Consider the following 6,000-nt stretch of genomic DNA (forward strand, 5'->3'; position numbering starts at 1 on the left):
CTACTGTAGTGGCTTTGATAAGCTGTAAAAGAGTTTATATGTGCCACTATTTCAGAATCATCAAGTTTACTAATTGGAGCATTTTTACCACGCCAATCAATGACGGCATGAACTTGAGGCTTTGATATGCACCTGTAAACTCTGCCATGACTAAGCTGAAAAGTTTCAAGAAAAAACTTTTTGCCCACCGTTTGAAAATTAGCACCATCCCTTAAAATGTAGGAGTAGGATACATGTTTTTCAATACCACTTCCATCTCTTATTCGCTTCCTTTTCACGGCGCGAGTCAAGACCGAACTTCTTATATACACATTTTGCTTACTGAAATCTCCTAGCTTCCAAAATAATTCGAACTTTTGTTTTCTTTCTTCCTCTGTGAATTTTTCAATACTTTTTTTTTACAGTGACATGGTGTGTTTATAAAGCACTTTTGTGACACTTCCTTACCTTTGGCTGATTGGTAGGAGAGGCCACTGTTTCTTAAATGCCGCCTTTTACTTTTCTTCCAGTTGTCTATATTTTTCTTTCTTTTCTGTCCCTTTCCTTCATTATTTGCCTTTACATTTATTGGCTCACTTCCGTTATAAAATGATCTCACGGATCATTTCCGTTAGATCAGGAGCCATTCCGTCTCCGGCTTCTTCAAGTAATGTAGGCTTCCTTAAATTATTTTAAAATGTTTGTTTGTCCATTTGTATTGTAGTGTAATGTACATTTATATGTTTATGACATCTTGTTCTTGCCGGATAGGCCACAATTGACGAAATGCCCCTGAAGATGATCTAGGGATCGAAAGTACTTGGGCAAGATTTAATTAAACTGTGCTCGATATATGCCTTTTATCTGATCAAAGTTCATTTATTCGAGCATTCAACCTTATATTTAAATATTTATCTATTCAAAGAATATTTCTATCCCTATACTTTCATCTGGAGTATAACCATCCGCTAATTTCAGAGAAGTACACCGACCTTTTTATTGTAAATAACTTAAACGGTACTAGTACGGGAGAATCCAACATCAAAAGTACTCGCAGTATATCTCGTGAATGACTTGAAAGACAGTCAATAAATGTTGGTTGAAGAAGATACAAGATCTCTTATTGTCTTACCACCCGTAGTGTCTTACAAGTACTTACTTGTATCTGGACCTAGAAAGTTTGAACGAAATCTCGGTGCAATTGTACCAATAACACTCGTTACTCGTTAATTTTAAGTTTGCATTGTAAGCGGTTTCTCGCGAAATTCGTGGAAGCTCTAACATCGAGTTACAAAAATATCTTTAGGCGTAGGCGGCATATATCTAGGCAAGTAATATCAACGAACCCAACAGATAAGGTAAGGGCATATGTCTTATGAGTTTGTATAATATTTCCCGGTAAAGGCCTGAAGAGAGAAAAGTTCAGACTTTATTAGTGCGCGGAACATTATTACAGATACAATTTAGTAGTTTAGTTTCCAAGGTATTTACATTAGGTTTAGTATCAGTAGTATTTCTCATTATTATTTACTTTCATAATATTGTTGTGAATTTATATGTCTTTAATTTATAATGTCTTTATCAAAAGGTTCTTATCTTAATTTATTAAAAAAGCACAATAACTGATATTAATTTATTTATCACTAAACATACATAATTTATTAAAAAGCGAACGTAACATTTAAATTCGCGAGCGCGTCTTGAGAATTAACTGTTTTTTATTCTCCAAAAAGTCCTGTTATATATTCACTACTGTTAGACTAGAAACGTCTAACGGCCTTCTCTTCTCGACTAGACAGAGCGGCGAATTGTTCTCAGAACCGGTATGGTTAAATCGGCTTGTCTCCAGAAGGTTCGAATTGTTGTTTTTATTACAAAGGGGGACCCATCGTGTGTCAGGTAGGCATTACCTAAAAAATACGTGAATGAATGAAAATATCAGTAATAAATATATTTACGGTTTTGGGTCAGAATTTATCGTAACATTGCCCCCCTCTTAAAATATTGTTCCTCCTGGAACCTTGTCGGGACTGGAACCGGAAAGGTATGCTGGTATCGGCAACTGGACCCTCTTTTACAACTTCCAGTTGTATAAAAATGACAAGGGACAGTTTTCTCTCCGCACCAGTAACTATGCGGATTGCAACAGACTAACACCTGGACTTCGGTGTCTTTAAAGATCTCTTCCACCATATTTCGGATAACCCTCCAATCTAATTGGCGGCACTCCAACTTTGGCATGGCTAACTTTTGCACGTCGGACTCCAGTACGTGCTCTCTCAATTGAAGTAAGGCTTCCCATACATCTCGGTAGGTAGGTTGGTCACGGGCAGTGTCTTTTGTTACCAGGTAGAAAAGGTAACGTGATGCATCTTGGAGTTTCAAGGTTTTACCGGAAGCTGGCACTTGGCATTGAAGTTCTGCAACTCGACCAAACTTCCTTCGAAAGACGGATGCCAACCCTGGTGCGTCTTTGATACTGGCCGGAATGGTAAGGGCCAGCGAGTAGTCATCGGGGAGCGCGAGTAGATCTTGCTTTTCTTCAGTGGTAACACCATGTCTCGCTTTACCGGTACCTCCATAGGCACCCATGAATTCCTCAAACGTGAGGTCAGACACATCGTGGACTTGGTTTACTTCCACTTCTTCATCTACGTTGTGGTCACCTTCGAAAGACGCCAACCGGTTATGGTGTACTATCATCGGCTTTCCCCTCGGAATCTTGCTTATTCGGTAGATGACATCGTTGATCTTCTCCATAATGAGGTATGGACCTTCCCAAAACTGCTGCAATTTGGGAGAACAACCTTTTCGCTTCTTGGGATTATACAGCCATACTTTGTCGTTCTTCTTAAAGCAACCCTTTTCGGCTTGTGTATCGTACCGTTTCTTCATTCTGTCGCTAGCGATCTGAAGGTGGGAACGGACCAACTCATGTACATCGTCCATTCTTCTTCGTAATTCGATCACATAATCTTCACCTGCTACATCTTCTCCAGGTTTACATCCAAACTCGAGATCACAAGGTAGTCGCATTTCGCGTCCGAATAGGACTTTGGCTGGTGTCTGGCCTGTTGATTCGTTAACAGCAGATCTGTAGGCCATTGTGAAGAACGAAAGGTATTGGTCCCAGTCTCGCTGATGATCGGACACCATCTTTGTCAAATACTTGCCAACTGTCCTATTCATTCGTTCTACCATACCATCCGATTGCGGATGATACGTAGTTCTTGTTTTCTTCATGCCTAGTCTATCACATATTCCTTGGAATAGATCGCTTTCGAAGTTCCTGCCTTGGTCACTATGTATCTCCAAAGGCACTCCAAATCGGCTGATATATTCTTGGATCAACTTATCTGCAACGGTGGCGGCCTTCTGGTCTGGAAGTGCGTAAATCTCGACCCACTTAGTAAAGTAATCCATTACTACCAGCATGTACTTGCCTCCATTTTCACTTTCTGGAAATGGCCCAGCGATGTCCAAAGCTATTCTTTCAAACGGGCTTCCAACATTATATTGTCTCATAGGAGCTCTCCTTTTTCGGTAAGGCCCGTTACTCGTGGCACAAATAGTACATTTCTTACACCAGTCTTTTACATCGTCGGAACTGTTCATCCAATAAAACCGTTCCCGTATTCGCTGAAGGGTTTTCCTTACACCAAAATGCCCTCCCGATGGACTGTCGTGTAACTGACGAAGTACTTCGGCTATTCTGCTCTTTGGGATCACCAACTGTCTTCTCTTCTCTGAACCGTCATCATTTTCCAGGACTCGTTTGAGCAAGCCATCTTCGATGATAAATGAGTCCCACTGGGCCCAATACGTCTTAACTACTGAGCATAGGTTTGATATTTCCTGCCAAGGTGGTCGACGGTTTTCCTCTTTCCATTTTCGGATTTTCTGTATAACTGGATCTCTCTCTTGTTCTTCCCTTATCTTAGTAGGCGTCCAGTCGTCGTTGACAATCGTCGTTCTTAGCACTGCTGCTTCCTTGGATTCCGTTTTGTTGCAGTGGGAACAATCTGCTGGGCATGGCCTTCTGGAAAGAGAATCAGCGTTTCTGTGGCTAACTCCGGCCCGGTGCTCAATCTTAAAATCGTATTCTTGGAGTCGTTCGATCCACCTGGCTATCTGACCCTCTGGATTCTTAAACTGCATCAACCACTTAAGGGCGGCATGGTCGGTTCGGATTAGAAACTTTCTGCCATAGAGGTATTGATAGAAGTGCTCTACTGATTTAACTACTGCTAGAAGTTCTCTTCTCGTGACGCAATAATTCCGCTCAGGTTTTGAAAGAACTTTACTAAAATATCCGAGGACTCGTTCCTGTCCTCCTTGAATCTGAGACAGCACTCCTCCAATTCCCACATTACTTGCATCCGTATCTAAGATGAACTCTCCTTCTGGCAGTGGATACCCCAAAATTGGTGCTGTTATTAAATGCTTTTTCAACGTTTCAAAGGCATTTTGGCAGTCTATATCCCAGCGGTATTCTCTTGCTTCCTCTGTAAGTCGCGTTAATGGCTTAGCGATATCTGCAAACTTCTTAATAAACTCCACAAGGAATCTACATTCCTGTATTTGGCTGTATACCATATATTAAAAAAATTTATTAAAAATCCTTTGTAAAAGGTATATATATATTTTTTTTTTTTTTTAAATATATACAATATTTATCAAAATATATACCTTTTACAAAGGATTTTTAATAACATTTTTTTTCTTAATAAACCTCCGGTAGTAAGTACATAGTCCAAGAAAACTTCTCACTTGATGTTTGTCAGTTGGTTTTGGCCATTCCTTAATGGAATCGATTTTTCCCTTATCCACGGCCACTCCTTCTTTACTGACTATATGACCCAGATAATTGACTTTACCTTGAAATAGCTGGCACTTCTTGGGGTTTAGCATCAATTGTGCAGCTTTAAGTCGATTAAAAACGTTTTCTAAAATCCTCAAATGATCTTCGAATGTCTCCCCCAAGACGATTATGTCATCTAAATAAACCAGGCATGTTTTCCAAGATAACCCTCTCAACACATTTTCCATAAGCCTCTCAAATGTCGCAGGAGCATTACAAAGTCCAAATGGCATAACGTTGAATTGCCACAATCCAGATCCTGTGGTGAAGGCTGTCTTTTCTTTATCGACTGGGTCCATTTCTACCTGCCAGTATCCAGACTTCAAATCTAAAGTAGAAAACAATTTACTTCCAGCCAATGTGTCCAATGTGTCATCGATCCGAGGCAGAGGATAACTATCTTTCTTGGTAACGTTGTTCAGCAAACGGTAATCCACACAGAACCTCGTCGTTCCGTCTTTCTTCTTAACCAGGACCACCGGAGAGACCCATGGACTCGTAGAAGGTTCTATCACCCCGTCTTTCTTCATTTCCTGAACAATCGTTTCAGCTTCCTCTCTCTTAGCCTGTGGTAATCGTCGAGCTGTTTGACGAATTGGCTTAGCATTACCAGTATCAATTTTATGCTTAACAACGGTAGTTCTTCCCGTCTTTCCTCCTTTCGGTACGAAAATATCACGATACTGCCGAAGAAATTCCCTTAATTTCCTTTTCTCCATCTGATTTAGAGACTGTCCTGCAACTGCAACCATTTGGTCGAATTTGTCGTTGGAATTATCAGATGTTGTCGCCTGACGGATTATGGATGTCACAGGTACACAAGTTCCTACCTTTGTCTCTTTCTTGATGGTCACTGGGTAGTCGTTGACATTGATAAGTCTCACAGGAATTTCTTTAGCCGAAGTCACCAATTCCTTTCCAATTATAATTCCACGGCCAACCTCATCGTCGTGGTTCCAAGGCTCCATCATAACAGGTGTCCCTTCGTCTACAATTCCCTGTAGTCGCGCTACTATGATCGTTTCGCTTCTCGCAGGCACGACTGTATCTTCTGTAATGGCTGCTTGCACGGTGTTGTCATTATGTGGATGAAGAAATACCTCCTCGTTGCCAACTTTGATTACCTTATTCTTAAAATCCAATTGGAATCCATGCATATT

The sequence above is a fragment of the Diabrotica undecimpunctata genome, chromosome 8, assembly GCF_040954645.1.
Source record: "Diabrotica undecimpunctata isolate CICGRU chromosome 8, icDiaUnde3, whole genome shotgun sequence".
NCBI classification, from domain to species: domain Eukaryota; kingdom Metazoa; phylum Arthropoda; class Insecta; order Coleoptera; family Chrysomelidae; genus Diabrotica; species Diabrotica undecimpunctata.